The following is a 16,857-nucleotide window of genomic DNA, read 5'->3' as shown; positions in this document are numbered from 1 at the left end:
TAAAATGACCAAAAACACAACATGGACACATCACTTTTTCCCAAAGAAAACTGACCTGTTTTTTGCAAAGTGCCTATCTGTGGATTTTGGCCTCTAGCTCAGCCGGCACCTAGGGAAAACTACCAAACCTGTACATTTTTTAAAACACGACACCTAAGGGAATCCAATATGGGGTCACTAGTGGGACTCTCACTAGGTTCTGTTAGAAAATAGTTTTTCCTCACATTTCAGTGACAGAAAATTTTGGAACCTGAGAGGAGCCACAAATTTAGTTCCACTCAGCGTTTCCCCAAGTTTCCGATAAAAATGGTACCTCACTTGTGTGGGTAGGCCAAGTGCCCGTGACAGGAAAAGCCCCAAAACACAATGTGGACACATCACATTTTACCAAAGAAAACTGATCCGTTTTTTTCAAAGTGCCTAGCTGTGGATTTTGGCCTCTAGCTCAGCCAGCACCTAGGGAAACCTACCAAGCCTGTGCATTTTTGGAAACTAGACACCTAGGGGAATCCAAGATGGGGTTACTTGTGGGGCTCTCACCATGTTCTGTTACCCAGAATCATTAGCAAACCTCCAAATGTGGCTAGAAAATCCCTTTTCCCTCAAATTTCGGTGAAAGAAAGTTCTGTAACCTGAGGGGAGCAACACATTTCCTTCCACCCGGCGTTCCCTCATGTCTCCCGATAAAAATGGTACCTCACTTGTGTGGGTGGCCTAGTTCCCATGACATAAAATGACCCAAAACACAACATGGACACATCACTTTTTCCCAAAGAAAATTGACCTGTTTTTTGCAAAGTGCCTATCTGTGGATTTTGACCTCTAGCTCAGGGAAACCTACCAAACATGTACATTTTTGAAAACACAACACCTAAGGGAATCCAAGATGGGGTGAATTGTGGAACTCTCACTAGGTTCTGTTACCCAGAATCCTTTCCAAATCTCTAAATTTGGCAAAATAACTTTTTCCCCACATTTCAGTGAGAGAAAGTTCTGGAATCTGAGAGGAGCCACAAATTTCCACCCAGCGTTCCCCAAGTCTCCCGATAAAAATGGTACCTTACTTGTGTGGGCAGGCCTAGCCCCCGCGACAGGAAATGCCCCAAAACACAATGTGGACACATCACATTTTCCCAAAGAAAACAGAGCTGTTTTTTTTTAAAGCGCCTAGCTGTGGATTTTGGCCTCTAGCTGAGCCATCACCATGGGACACCTACCAACTAGACACCTATGGAAATCCAACATGGGGTGACTTGTGGGGCTCTCACCAGGTTTTGTTACCCAGAATCCTTTGCAGACCTCAAAACGTGGCTAAAAAACACTTTTTACTCAGATTTCAGTGACAGAATTTCTGGAACCTGAGAAAAGCCACAAATTCACTTCCACTCAGAGTTTCCACAAGTCTCCTGATAAAAATGGTACCTCACTTGTGTGGGTAGGCCTGGTGCCCGGGACAGGAAATGCCCCAAAACACAATGTGGACAGATTAGATTTTCCCAAAGAAAAATGACCTGTTTTTTGCAAAGTGCCTAGCTTTGGATTTTGGCCTCTCGCTCAGCCGGCACCTAGGGAAACCTACCAAACCTGTGCATTTTTGAAAACTAGACACCTAGGGGAATCCAACGTGCGGTGACAAGTGGGGTTCTCACCAGGTTCTGTTACCCAGAATCCTTTGCAAACCTCCAATCCTGGCTCAAGAAACACTTTTTCCTCACATTTCATTGACAGAAAGTTCTGGAATCTGAGAGAAACCACAAATTTCCACTCAGCGTTCCCCCAAGTCTCCCGATAATAATGGTACCTCACTTGTGTGGGTAGGCCTAGTGCTTGCTAAAGGAAATGTCCCAAAACACCCAGGGGAATGTAAGATGGAGTGGCATGTCGGGCTCTCACCAGGTTCTGTTACCAAGACTCCTTTGCAAACCTCAAGATTGGGCAAAAAAACACTTTTTCCTTAAATTTCGGTGACAGAAAGTTTTGGAATCTGAGAGGAGCCACAAATTTCCTTCCACCCAATGTTCCTAAAACTCTCCCAATAAAAGTGGCACCTCACTTGTGTGGGTAGGCCTAATGATAGTGACAGGAAAGGCCCCAAAACACAACATGGACACATCACATTTTCCCAAAGAAAACAGAGCTGTTTTTTGCAAAGTACCTAGATGTGATTTTGGACTCTAGCTCAACCGGCACCTAGAGAAACCTAACAAACCTGGGTATTTTTGAAAACTAGACATCTAGGGGAATCAAAGATGGGGTGACTTGTGGGGCTCTCACCAGGTTGTGTTACCCAGACTCATCTGCAAACATCAAAATATGGCAAAAAAGACTTCTTCCTCACATTTTAGTGACAGAAAGTTCTGGAACCTGAGAGTAGCCACAAATGTCCTTCCACCCAGCGTTCCCTCAAGTCTCCCAGTAAAATGGTACCTCACTTGTGTGGGTAGGCCTAGTGACCATGACAGGAAATGCCCCAAAACACAATGTGGACACATCACATTTTCCAAAGAAAACTGACCTGTTTTTTGGAAAGTGCCTAGCTGTGGATTTTGGCCTCTAGCTCAGCCAGCACCTTGGGAAACCTACCAAACCTGTGCATTTTTCTAAACTAGACACCTCGGGAAATCCAAGATGGGGTGACTTTTGGGGCTCTCACCAGGTTCTGTTACCCAGAATTCTTTGATAACCTCAAAACTTGGCTTAAAAAAAAACATTTCCTCACCTTTCAGTGTCAGAAAGTTCTGGAACCTGAGAGGAGACACATATTTCCTTCCACCCAGCATTTCCCCAAGTCTCCCGATAAAACTGGCACCCCTCTTGTGTGGGTAGGCCTAGTGCCTGCAACAGGAAATGCCCCAAAAACAAAGTGAACACATCACATTTTCCCAAAGAAAACTGACCTGTTTTTTGCAAAGTGCCTATCTGTGGATTTTGGCCTCTAGCTCAGCCGGCACCTAGGGAAACCTACCAAACCTGTACATTTTTGAAAACACGACACCTAAGGGAATCCAAGATGGGGTGACTTGTGGGACTCTCACTAGGTTCTGTTAGAAAATACTTTTTCCTCACATTTCAGTGACAGAAAGTTTTGGAACCTGAGAGGAGACACAAATTTAGTTCCACTCGGCGTTTCCCCAAGTCTCCCGATAAAAATGGTACCTCACTTGTGTGGGTAGGCCAAGTGCCCATGACAGGAAAAGCCCCGAAACACAACGTGGACACATCACATTTTCCCAAAGAAAACTGATCTGTTTCTTTCAAAGTGCCTAGCTGTGGATTTTGGCCTCTAGCTCAGCCAGCACCTAGGGAAACCTACCAAGCCTGTGCATTTTTGGAAACTAGACACCTAGGGGAATCCAAGATGGGTGTTACTTGTGGGGCTCTCACCAAGTTCTGTTACCCAGAATCCTTAGCAAACCTCCAAATGTGGCTAGAAAATCCCTTTTCCCTTAAATTTCGGTGAAAGAAAGTTCTGTAACCTGAGGGGAGCAACACATTTCCTTCCACCCAGCGTTCCCTCAAGTCTCCCGATACAAATGGTACCTCACTTGTGTGGGTAGGCCTAGTTCCCATGACATAAAATGACCCAAAACACAACATGGACACATCACTTTTTCCCAAAGAAAACTGACCTGTTTTTTGCAAAGTGCCTATCTGTGGATTTTGGCCTCTAGCTCAGCCGGCACCTAGGGAAACCTCCCAAACGTGTGCATTTTTGAAAACACAACACCAAAGGGAATCCAAGATGGGGTGACTTGTGGGACTCTCACTAGGTTTTGTTACCCAGAATCCTTTGCAAATCTCTAAATTTGGCAAAATAACTTTTTCCCCACATTTCAGTGAGAGAAAGTTCTGGAATCTGAGAGGAGCCACAAATTTCCTTCCACCCAGCGTTCCCCAAGTCTCCCGATATAAATGGTACCTCACTTGTGTGGGGAGGCATAGCCCCCGCGACAGGAAATGCCCCAAAACACAATGTGGACACATCAAATTTCCCAATAAAAAAAAAAAGGGCTGTTTTTTTTAAATCGCCTAGCTGTGGATTTTGGCCTCTAGCTGAGCCAGCACCATGGGACACCTACCAAACCTATGCATTTTTTAAAACTAGACACCTATGGGAATCCAACATGGGGTGACATGTGGGGCTCTCACAAGGTTTTGTTTCCCAGAATCCTTTCCAAACCTCAAAACTTGGCTAAAAAACACTTTTTAAGCAGATTTCAGTGACAGAATTTCTGGAACCTGAGAGGCGCCACAAATTCACTTCCACCCAGAGTTTCCACAAGTCTCCCGATAAAAATGGTACCTCACTTGTGTGGGTAGGCCTTGTGCCCGGGACAGGAAATGCCCCAAAACACAATATGGACAGATTAGATTTTCCCAAAGAAAAATGACCTGTTTTTTGCAAAGTGCCTAGCTGTGGATTTTGGCCTCTAGCTCAGCCGGCACCTAGGGAAACCTACCAAACCTGTGCATTTTTTAAAACTAGACACCTCGGGGAATCCAACGTGCAGTGACTAGTGGGGCTCTCACCAGGTTCTGTTACCCAGAATCCTTTGCAAACCTCCAATCTTGGCTCAAGAAACACTTTTTCCTCACATTTCATTGACAGAAAGTTCTGGAATCTGAGAGAAACCACAAATTTCCTTCCACTCAGCGTTCCCTCCAGTCTCCCGATAATAATGGTACCTCACTTGTGTGGGTAGGCCTAGTGCTTGTGAAAGGAAATGCCCCAAAACACCCAGGGGAATGTAAGATGGAGTGACATGTCGGGCTCTCACCAGGTTCTGTTACCAAGAATCCTTTGCAAACCTCAAGATTGGGCAAAAAAAACACTTTTCTTTAAAATTCTGTGACAGAAAGTTTTGGAATCTGAGAGGAGCCACAAATTTCTTTCCACCCAGTGTTCCTCCAAGTCTCCCAATAAAAGTTGCACCTCACTTTTGTGGGTAGGCCTAATGATCGTGACAGGAAAGGCCCCAAAGCACAACATGGACACATCACATTTTCCCAAAGAAATCAGAGCTGTTTTTTGCAAAGTACCTAGATGTGATTTTGGACTCTAGCTCAGTTGGCACCTAGGGAGACCTACTAAAGCTGTGCATTTTTAAAAACTAGACACCTAGGGGAATCCAAGATGGGATGACTTGTGGGGCTCTCAACAGGTTCTGTTACCAAGAATCCTTTTCAAACCTACAAATGTGGGTAAAAAACACTTTTTCCTCACATTTTGGTGACAGAAAGTTCTGGAACCTGAGAGGAGCCACAAATTTCCTTCTACCCAGCATTCCCCTAAATCTCCCGATAAATATGGTAATTCACTTGTGTGGGTAGGCCTAGTGCCCGTGACAGAAAATGCCTCAAAACACATCATGGACATATCACATTTTCCCAAAGAAAACTGACCTGTTTTTTTCAAAGTGCCTAGCTGTGGAGTTTGGCCTCTAGCTCAGCCAGCACCTAGGGAAACCGACCAAGCCTGTGCATTTTTGAAAACTAGATACCTAGGGGAATCCCAGATGGGGTTACTTGTGGGGCTCTCTCCAGGTTCTGTTACCCAGAATCCTTTGCAAACCTCCAAATGTGGCTAGAAAATCCCTTTTCCCTCAAATTTCGGTGAAAGAAAGTTCTGGAACCTGAGGGGAGCCACAAATTTCCTTCCACTCAGCGTTCCCTCATGTCTCCCGATAAAAATGGTACCTCACTTGTGTGGGTAGGCCTAGTTCCCATGACATAAAATGACCCAAAACACAACATGGCACATCACTTTTTCCCAAGGAAAACTGACCTGTTTTTTGCAAAGTGCTTATCTGTGGATTTTGGCCTCTAGCTCAGTCGGCACCTAGGGAAAGCCACCAAACGTGTACATTTTTTAGAACACAACACCTAAGGGAATCCAAGATGGGGTGACTTGTGGGACTCTCACTAGGTTCTGTTACCCAGAATCCTTTGCAAATCTCTAAATTTGGCTAAATAACTTTTTCCCCACATTTCAGTGAGAGAAAGTTCTGGAATCTGAGAGAAGCCACAAATTTCCTTCCACCCAGCGTTCCCTAAGTCTCCCGATAAAAATTGTACCTCACTTGTGTGGGCAGGCCTAGCCCCCGCGACAGGAAATGCCCCAAAACACAATGTGGACACATCATATTTTCCGAAAGAAAACAGAGCTTGTTTTTTTAAAGCGCCCAGCTGTGGATTTTGGCCTCTAGCTGAGCCGGCACCATGGGACACCTACCAAACCTGTGCATTTTTGAAAACTAGACACCTATGGGAATCCAACATGGGGTGACTTGTGGGGCTCTCACCAGGTTTTGTTACCCAGAATCCTTTCCAAACCTCAAAACTTGGCTAAAAAACACTTTTTAAGCAGATTTCAGTGACAGAATTTCTGGAACCTGAGAGGCTCATCCAACGTGCAGTGACTAGTGGGGCTCTCACCAGGTTCTGTTACCCAGAATCCTTTGCAAACCTCCAATCTTGGCTCAAGAAACACTTTTTCCTCACATTTCATTGACAGAAAGTTCTGGAATCTGAGAGAAACCACAAATTTCCTTCCACTCAGTGTTCCCTCCAGTCTCCCGATAATAATGGTACCTCACTTGTGTGGGTAGGCCTAGTGCTTGTGAAAGGAAATGCCCCAAAACACCCAGGGGAATGTAAGATGGAGTGACATGTCGGCCTCTCACCAGGTTCTGTTACCAAGAATCCTTTGCAAACCTCAAGATTGGGCAAAAAAAACACTTTTCCTTAAAATTCTGTGACAGAAAGTTTTGGAATCTGAGAGGAGCCACACATTTCTTTCCACCCAGTGTTCCTCCAAGTCTCCCAATAAAAGTGGCACCTCACTTTTGTGGGTAGGCCTAATGATCGTGACAGGAAAGGCCCCAAAACACAACATGGACACATCACATTTTCCCAAAGAAATCAGAGCTGTTTTTTGCAAAGTACCTAGATGTGATTTTGGACTCTAGCTCAGTAGACACCTAGGGAGACCTACCAAAGCTGTTCATGTTTGAAAACTAGACACCTAGGGGAATCCAAGATGGGTTGACTTGTGGGGCTCTCAACAGGTTCTTTTACCAAGAATCCTTTGCAAACCTACAAATGTGGGTAAAAAACACTTTTTCCTCACATTTCGGGGACAGAAAGTTCTGGAACCTGAGAGGAGCCACAAATTTCCTTCTACCCAGCATTCCCCTAAGTCTCCCATTAAATATGGTACCTCACTTGTGTGGGTAGGCCTACTGCCCGTGACAGAAAATGCCTCAAAACACATCATGGACACATCACATTTTCCCAAAGAAAACTGACCTGTTTTTTGCAAAGTGCCTAGCTTTGGAATTTGGCCTCTAGCTCAGCCGGCACCTAGGGAACCCTACCAAACCTGTGCATCTTTGAAAACTAGATACCTAAGGGAAACCAAGATGGGGTGACATGTGGGGCTCTCGCCCGGTTTTGTTTCCCAGAATCCATTACAAACCTCAAAACATGGCTAAAAAACACTTTTTTCTCACATTTCAGTGACACAAGTTTCCTTCCACCCAGCATTCCACCAAGTCTTTTAAAAAAATTGTACCTCACTTGTGTGGGTAGGCCTAGTGCCCGGGACAGGAAATGTCCAAAAACACAACATGGACACATCACATTTTCGCAAAGAAAAAAAAACTGTTTTTTGCAAAGTGCCTAGCTGTGGATTCTGGCTTCTAGCTCAGCCGGCCCCTAGGGAAACCTACCAAACCTGTGCATTTTTTAAACCTAGACACTTAGGGGAATCCAATGTGGGGTGACTAGTGGGACTCTCACCAGGTTCTGTTACCCAGAATACTTTGCAAACCTCCAATCCTGTCTCAAAAAAACACTTTTTCCTCACATTTCATTGACAGAAAGTTCCGGATTCTGAGAGAAAGCACAAATTTCCTTCCGCTCAGCGTTCCCCCAAGTCTCCAGACAAAAATGGTACCTCACTTGTGTGGGTAGGCCTAGTGCCTGTGAAAGGAAATGCCCCAAAACACTATGTGGACACATAACATTTTCCCAAAGAAAAAAGGGCAGTTTTTTGCAAAGTGCTCAGCTGTGGATTTTGAGCTCTAGCTCAGCCGGCACCTTGGAAAACCTACCAAACCTGTGCAATTTTGAAAACTGGACACCTAGGGAAATCCAAGATGGGGTGACATATGGGGCTCTAACCAGGTTCTGTTACCCAGAATCCTTTGCTAACCTCAAAACTTGGCTTAAAAAAAGAAATGTCCTCACCTTTCAGTGTCAGAAAGTTCTGGAACCTGAGAGGAGACACATATTTCCTTCCACCCAGCATTTCCCCAAGTCTCCCGATAAAACTGGTACCCCTCTTGTGTGGTTAGGCCTAGTGCCTGCGACAGGATATGCCCCACAACACAAAGTGAACACATCACATTTTCCCAAAGAAAACTGACCTGTTTTTTGCAAAGTGCCTGGCTGTGGATTTTGGCCTCTAGCTCAGCCGGCACCTAGGAAATCCTATCAAAACTGTGTATTTTTGACAACTGGACACCTAGTGGAATCCAAGATGGGGTGACTTGTGGGGCTGTCACCAGGTTCTGTTACCCAGAATCCTTTCCAAACCTCTAAATTTGGCAAAAAAAACAACTTTTTCCTCATATTTCGGTGACAGAAGATTTTGGAAACTGAGAGGAGCAACAAATTTCCTTCCACCCACTGTTCCTCCAAGTCTCCCGATAAAAGTGGTACCTCACTTGTGTGGGTTGGCCTAATGACGGCGATTGGAAACACCCTAAAACACAACATGGACACATCACATTTTCCTAAAGAAAACAGAGCTATTTTTTGCAAAGGGCCTAGATGTGGATTTTGGCCTCTAGCTCAGCCGGCACCTAGGGAAACCTACCAAACCTGGGTATTTTTGAAAACTAGACATCTAGGGGAATCAAAGATGGGGTGACTTGTGGGGCTCTCACCAGGTTTTGTTACCCAGAATCATCTGCAAACATCAAAATATGGCAAAAAGCACTTTTTCCTCACATTTTAGTGACAGTAAGTTCTGGAACCTGAGAGTAGCCAGAAATGTCCTTCCACCCAGCGTTCCCTCAAGTCTCCCGGTAAAATGGTACCTCACTTGTGTGGGTAGGCCTAGTGACCACAACAGGAAATGCCCCAAAACACAATGTGGACACATCACATTTTCCCAAAGAAAACAGAGCTGTTTTTTGGAAAGTGCCTAGCTGTGGATTTTGTCCTCTCGCTCAGCCAGCACCTTGGAAAACCTACCAAACCTGTGCATTTTTCTAAACTAGACGCCTAGGGGAATCTAAGATCTTGTGACTTTTGGGGCTCTCACCAGGTTCTGTTACCCAGAATTCTTTGCAAACCTCAAAACTTGGCTTAAAAAAACGTTTTCTTCACCTTTCAGTGTCAGAAAGTTCTGGAACCTGAGGGGAGCCACAAATTTCCTACCACCCATCGTTCCCCCAAGTCTCCCGATAAAAATAGTACCTCACTTGTGTGGGAAGGCCTAGTTCCCCTTGACATAAATTGACCCAAAACACAACATGGACACATCACTTTTTCCCAAAGAAAACTGACCTGTTTTTTGCAAAGTGCCTATCTGTGGATTTTGACCTCTAGCTCAGCCGGCACCTAGGGAAACCTACCAAACCTGTGCATTTTTGAAAACTAGACACCTAGGGGAATCCAACGTGCGATGACTAGTGGGGCTCTCACCAGGTTCTGTTACCCAGAATCCTTTGCAAACCTCCAATCCTGGCTCAAGAAACACTTTTTCCTCACATTTCATTGAAAGAAAGTTCTAGAATCTCAGAGAAACCACAAATTTCCACTCAGTATTCCCCCAGGTCTCCCGATAATAATGGTACCTCACTTGTGTGGGTAGGCCTAGTGCTTGCGAAAGGAAATGCCCCAAAACACCCAGGGGAATGTAAGATGGAGTGACTTGTCGGGCTCTCACCAGGTTCTGTTACCAAGAATCCTTTGCAAACCTCAAGATTAGGCAAAAAAAACACTTTTTCCTTAAATTTCGGTGACAGAAAGTTTTGGAATCTGAGAGGAGCCACGAATTTCCTTCCACCCAGTGTTCCTCCAAGTCTCCCAATAAAAGTGGCACCTCACTTGTGCGGGTAGGCCTAATGATAGTGACAGGAAAGGCCCCAAAACACAACATGGACACATCACATTTTCCCAAAGAAAACAGAGCTGTTTTTAGCAAAGTACCTAGATGTGATTTTGGACTCTAGCTCAGTCGGCACCTAGCGAGACCTACCAAAACTGTGTATTTTTGACAACTAGATACCTAGGGGAATCCAAGATGGGTTGACTTGTGGAGCTCTCAACAGGTTCTGTTACCCAGAATCCTTTGCAAACCTCTAAATTTGGCCCAAAAAAACCTTTTTCCTCATATTTCGGTGACAGAAAATTTTGGAATCTGAGAGGAGCAACTAATTTCCTTCCACCCAGTGTTCCTCCAAGTCTCCCAATAAAAGTGGTACCTCACTTGTGTGGGTTGGCCTAACGACGGCGATAGGAAACACCCTAAAACACAACATGGACACATCATATTTTCCTAAAGAAAACAGCTATTTTTTGCAAAGGGCCTAGATGTGGAGTTTGGCCTCTAACTCAGCCGGCACCTAGGGAAACCTACCAAGCCTGTATATTTTTTAAAACTAGACATCTAGGGGAATCCAAGATGGGGTGACTTGTGGGGCTCTCACCAGGTTCTGTTACCCAGAATCATCAGCAAACATCAAAATTTGGCAAACAAAACACTTTTACTCACATTTCAATGACAGAAAGTTCTGGATTCTGAGGGGAGCCACAACTTTCCTTCCAAACAGCGTGCCCCCAAGTCTCCCGGTAAAATGGTACCTCACTTGTTTGGGTAGGCCTAGTGCCCACGACATGAAATGCCTCAAAACACAATGTGGACACATCCCATTTTCCCAAAGAAAACAGACCTGTTTTTTGCAAAGTGCCTAGCTGTTGGTTTTGGCCTCTAGCTCAGCCTGCACCTAGGAACCCTACCAATCCTGTGCATTTGTGAAACTAGACACCTAGGGGAATCCAAGATGTGGTGACTTGTGGGGCTCTCACCAGGTTCTGTTACCCAGAATCCTTTGCAAACCTCAAAATGTGGCCAAAAAACAGTTCTGGAATTTGAGAGGAGCCACAAATTTCCTTCTACCCAGCGTTCCCCCTGGTGTCCCGATAAAAATGATACCTCACTTGAGTGGGTGGCCCAGGTTCCTGCAACAGAAAAAAGCCAAAAACCTGTAGAGATTGAAGGGATAGCTCAGCGAGTTGATAAGCACATATTTTTCTTTTATACATCTTTAGGCTGACTCTGCTTTGGGGACCCACACAAGTGAGGTATCATTTTACTTGGGAGACTGAGGGGAATGCCGGGGAGGTAGGAAATTTGTGCCAGAGCGATGTTCTTACAAAGATAAGTGAGGGAAATATGTTTTTTTAAGCACATTTTGAGGTTTGCAGAGGAGTCTGGGTAAGAAAATGTTGGGAGATCCATGCAAGCCACACCTCCCTGGACTCCTTGGGGTGTCTAGTTTTAAAAAATGTCTGGGTTTGGTAGGTTTTCCTAGATGAAGGCGGCACCCCGGACCAAAAACATAGGTGCCCCTCCCCCCAAAGGTGGGTAGTTTTGTAATAGATCATTTCAATGTGTCCACGTAGTTCTGTGATGTTCCAAACACTAAAATTGTGAAAAGAAATGCACTTAGGCTATGTTAAAAAGACCCTTCACACACCAACCAAGTTGGTGGCATGCTTCATCATCGGGGTCCCACCTGAGACACCTAGCGGGTCCCGGGTGTGCTGCGAAGCCTGCTTACAGCGGAGCAGGCTCTGTCATTTTTACCACACATACTGGTTGGATTTGGCACGAGGGTGAGTAATAGTTCAGTAGATCAAATTTTATTAACAAGCGATTTCACAAAAATGAAATGCATTGTTAGTAACTGAAAGGCCAAAAAACGGAACCAATGACTCACAATTCGTGAGCTGTAAAGCCACAACAAGGCACCAACCACTTTACAGTCCATTCACACATCTTTCATACATGACATGCATAAGACCATTCACACTGCCAGCCACGGACCCAGCACATTTCAACACTTGCATTGACAGACGCGCCACTCAAGGGCCCATCACTTACATACGCCCACATACCTGATACAGCAATCACACCAGCTGATGGGAGTGTGTGGACTGACGTTTGGCTGGCACCACCAGAAAAGCACAACTCCACACACACTGCCAGCCAAGCGCCACCCCATGCACACTGCCAGCCAAGCGCCACCCCACAAACACTGCCAGCCAAGCGCCACTCCACGCACACCGCCAGCCAAGCACCACTCCATGCACACTGCCAGCCAAGCGCCACCCCATGCACACCACCAGCCAAGTGCCACTCCACTCCACACACACCGCCAGCCAAGTGGCACCCCATGCACACCACCAGCAAAGCGCCACCCCACACATACCGCCAGCCAAGTGCTACCCCATGCACACAGCCAGCCAAGCGCCCCCCCAGGCACACTGCCAGCCAAGCGCCACTCCACGCACACCGCCAGCCAAGCGCCACGCCATGCACATTGCCAGCCAAGCGCCACCCCATGCACACCACCAGCCAAGCACCACCCCATGCACACTGCCAGCCAGGCGCCACCCTATGCACACCGCCAGCCAAGCGCCACTGCACTCACACCTTCAGCCAAGCGCCACACCACACACACCGCCATCACTTTTTTGTTTTTAAACAACAAAGAAACCACTAACTAATTATAAATAAGTACAACACTACAAACACAAAAGCTCGAACTGAATACATAACAGAAATGCCAACCGTGAAACTGAACATATGAAAATATAAAACAGCCAGTTTACGCTCACAATATTTCCCAGAATTTTTTTGGGGTGTGGTAACTCCTGAAACAGCCGGCCACACACAGCCCAGGCTTTGAAGAGCAATCGAGGCAGTACATCCAGTTCTCCCTCTGGACACCTCTTCAGGCACAGACTATACATTTCTTAGAGGGCAAGTCTTTTTTGGGAGTGGGAGGAATGTGATCAGGAAAGTGGTGATCTTTCAATCTAGCCACATCCTCCACCACTGCTAATCTAGGAACTCTTACTTGTTCAACCACAATAAGGCTTTCTATCACTGACTCCTGAAATTTAACAAATTTCCTCCTTGACTCAGGGGAACAATCCTTGAACATAGTAAAAGCACTAAAAGTTGCCAAATGAAATAAATGTATGGCCATCTTTTTATACCACATGTAAGACTTACGAATAGCAGTGTAAGGTTCCAACTGCTGATCTACTCTATCAACACCACCCATGTGCTTATTGTAGTCCAAGATGCATGCAGGTTTGGGGGGCGTGGCTACGAGCTCATGGAGTGGACTGTGCCGAGGAAGAGCTCCGACCCGGGGCCCCCGAAATCAATGATCCTGAAGGGGCTAGATCGACCTCTCTAGCTGAGCCGGCACCTACGGAAACCTACCAAACCAGTTTATTTTTTAAAACTAGACAGCTAGGGAATGCAACATAGTGTGACTTGTGGGGCTCTCACCAGGTTCTGTTACCCAGATTCATCTGCAAACATCAAAATATGGCAAAAAAATAAATTCCTCACATTTCAGTGACAGAAACTATAGGAACCTGAGAGTAGCCACATATTTCCTTCCACCCAGCGTTGTCTCAAGTCTCCTGATAAAAAAGGTACCTCACTTGTGTGGGTAGGCCTAGTGCCTGTGAGAGAAAATGCCCCAAAACACAACATGAACACATAACATTTTCCAAAAGAAAAGTGGCCTGTTTTTTGCATAGTGCTTAGCTGTGGATTTTGGCCTCCAGCTCAGCCGGCACTTTGGGAAACCTACCAAACCAGTGCATTTTTTAAAACTAGACACCTAGGGAAATCCAAGATGGGGTGACATGTGGGTCTCACACCGGATTCTGTTTCCCAGAATCCTTTGCAAATCTCAAAATGTGGCAAAAAACACTTTTTCCTCACATTTCAGTGACAGAAAGTTCTGGAACCTGAGAGGAGCCACAAATTATCCCCCACCCAGCATTTCCCCAAGTCTCTCGATAAAAATGGTACCTCACTTATGTGGGTAGGCCTAGTGCCCGTGACAGAAAATGCCCCAAAGCACAACATGGACACATCACATTTTCCATAGAAAACTGACCTGTTTTCTGAAAAGTGCCTTTCTGTGGATTTTGGCCTCAACTCAGCCGGCACCTAGGGAAACCTACCATACCTGTGCATTTCTAAAACCTAGACATCTAGAGGAATCCAAGATGGGGTGACTTGTGGGGCTCTCATCAGGGTATGTTACCCAGAATCACCTGTAAACATCAAAATTTAGCAAAAGAAAACACTTTTTCCTCACATTTCAGTGACAGAAAGTTCTGGAACCGGAGAGTAGCCACAAATTTCCTTCCACCCAGTGTTCCTCTAAGTGTCCTGATAAACGTGGTACCTCTATTGTGTGGGTAGGCGTAATGACCGCGACAGGAAATACCCCATAACACAACATGAACACATTACATTTTCCCAAAGAAAACAGAGCTGTTTTTTGGAAAGTGCCTAGCTGTGGACTTTGGCCTCTAGCTCAGCCGGCACCTTGGGAAACCTACCAAACCTGTGCATTTTTTAAAACTAGACACCTAGGGGAATCCAAGATGAGGTGACTTGTGGGGCTCTCACCGGGTTCTGTTACCCAGAATCCTTTGCAAACCTCAAAACCTGGCTAAAAATAACTTTTTCCTCACATTTCAATGACAGAAAGTTCTGGAACCTGAGAGGAGCTACACATTTTCTTCCACCAAGCATTTCCACAAGTCTCCTGATAAAACTGGTACCTCACTTGTGTGGGTAGGCCAAGTGACCGCAACAGGAAATGCCCCAAAACACAACGTGAACACATCACATTTTCTCTAAGAAAACTGACCTGTTTTTTGCAAAGTGCCTAGCTGTGGATTTTGGACGTTAGCTCCGCCGTCACCTAGGGAAACCTACCAAACCTCTTTATTTTTTAAAACTAGACAGCTAGGGGAATGCAACATAGTGTGATTTGTGGAGCTCTCACCAGGTTCTGTTACCCAGATTCATCTGCAAACATCAAAATATGGCAAAAAAAACAAACATTCCTCACATTTCAGTGACAGAAACTTCTGGAACCTGAGAGTAGCCACATATTTCCTTCCACCCAGCGTTCCCTCAAGTCTCCTGATAAAAAAGGTACCTCACTTGTGTGGGTAGACCTAGTGGCCGCGACAGGAAAATCCCCAAAACACATTGTGAACACATCACATTTTCTCTAAGAAAACTGACCTGTTTTTTGCAAAGTGCCTAGCTGTGGATTTTGGACGCTAGCTCAGCCGGCACCTAGGGAAATCTACCAAACCTCTTTATTTTTTTAAACTAGACATCTAGGGGAATCCAAGATGGGGTGACTTGTGGGGCTCTCACCAGGTTCTGTTACCCAGAATCATCTGCAAACGTCAAAATATGGCAAAAAAAACACTATTTCCTCAAATTTCAGTGACAGAAAGTTCTAGAACCTGAGAGTAGCCACATATTCCCTTCCACCCAGCGTTCCCCCACGTCTACCCATGAAAATGGTACCTCACTTGTATGGGTAGGCCTAACGACTGGGACAGGAAATGCCCCAAACCACAACATGGACACATCACATTTCCCCAAAGAAAACAGAGCTGTTTTTTGCAAAGAGTCTAGATGTCGATTTTGGACTCTAGCTGAGCCGGCACCTATGGAAACCTACCAAATCAGTTTATTTTTTAAAACTAGACAGCTAGGGGAATGCAACATAGTGTGACTTGTGGAGCTCTCACCAGGTTCTGTTACCCAGATTCATCTGCAAACATCAAAATATGGCAAAAACAAATTCCTCACATTTCAGTGACAGAAACTTCTGGAACCTGAGAGTAGCCACATATTTCCTTCCACCCAGCGTTGTCTCACGTCTCCTGATAAAAAAGGTACCTCACTTGTGTGGGTAGGCCTAGTGCCTGTGAGAGAAAATGCCCCAAAACACAACATGGACCCATAACATTTTCCAAATGAAAAGTGACCTGTTTTTTGCAAAGTGCTTAGCTGTGGATTTTGGCCTCTAGCTCAGCCGGCACCTTGGGAAACCTACCAAACCAGTGCATTTTTTAAAACTAGACTCCTAGGGAAATCCAAGATGGGTTGACATGTGGGTCTCTCACCGGATTCTCCTTCCCAGAATCCTTTGCAAATCTCAAAATGTGGCAAAAAACACTTTTTCCTCACATTTCAGTGACAGAAAGTTCTGGAACCTGAGAGGAGCCACAAATTATCCCCCACCCAGCATTTCCCCAAGTCTCCCGATAAAAATGGTACCTCACTTATGTGCGTAGGCCTAGTGCCCGTGACAGAAAATGCCCCAAAACACAACATGGACACATCACATTTTCCAAAGAAAACTGACCTGTTTTCTGAAAAGTGCCTTTCTGTGGATTTTGGCCTCAACTCAGCCAGCACCTAGGGAAACCTACCATACCTGTGCATTTCTAAAACCTAGACATCTAGGGGAATCCAAGATGGGGTGACTTGTGGGGCTCTCATCAGGTTATGTTACCCAGAATCACCTGTAAACATCAAAATTTTGCAAAAGAAAACACTTTTTCCTCACATTTCAGTGACAGAAAGTTCTGGAACCGGAGAGTAGCCACAAATTTCCTTCCAACCAGTGTTCCTCTAAGTGTCCTGATAAACGTGGTACCTCACTTTTGTGGGTAGGCGTAATGACCACGACAGTAAATGTCCCATAACAC

Source organism: Pleurodeles waltl, chromosome 9, assembly GCF_031143425.1.
Source record: "Pleurodeles waltl isolate 20211129_DDA chromosome 9, aPleWal1.hap1.20221129, whole genome shotgun sequence".
NCBI classification, from domain to species: domain Eukaryota; kingdom Metazoa; phylum Chordata; class Amphibia; order Caudata; family Salamandridae; genus Pleurodeles; species Pleurodeles waltl.
This window is presented reverse-complemented; position numbering follows the sequence as displayed.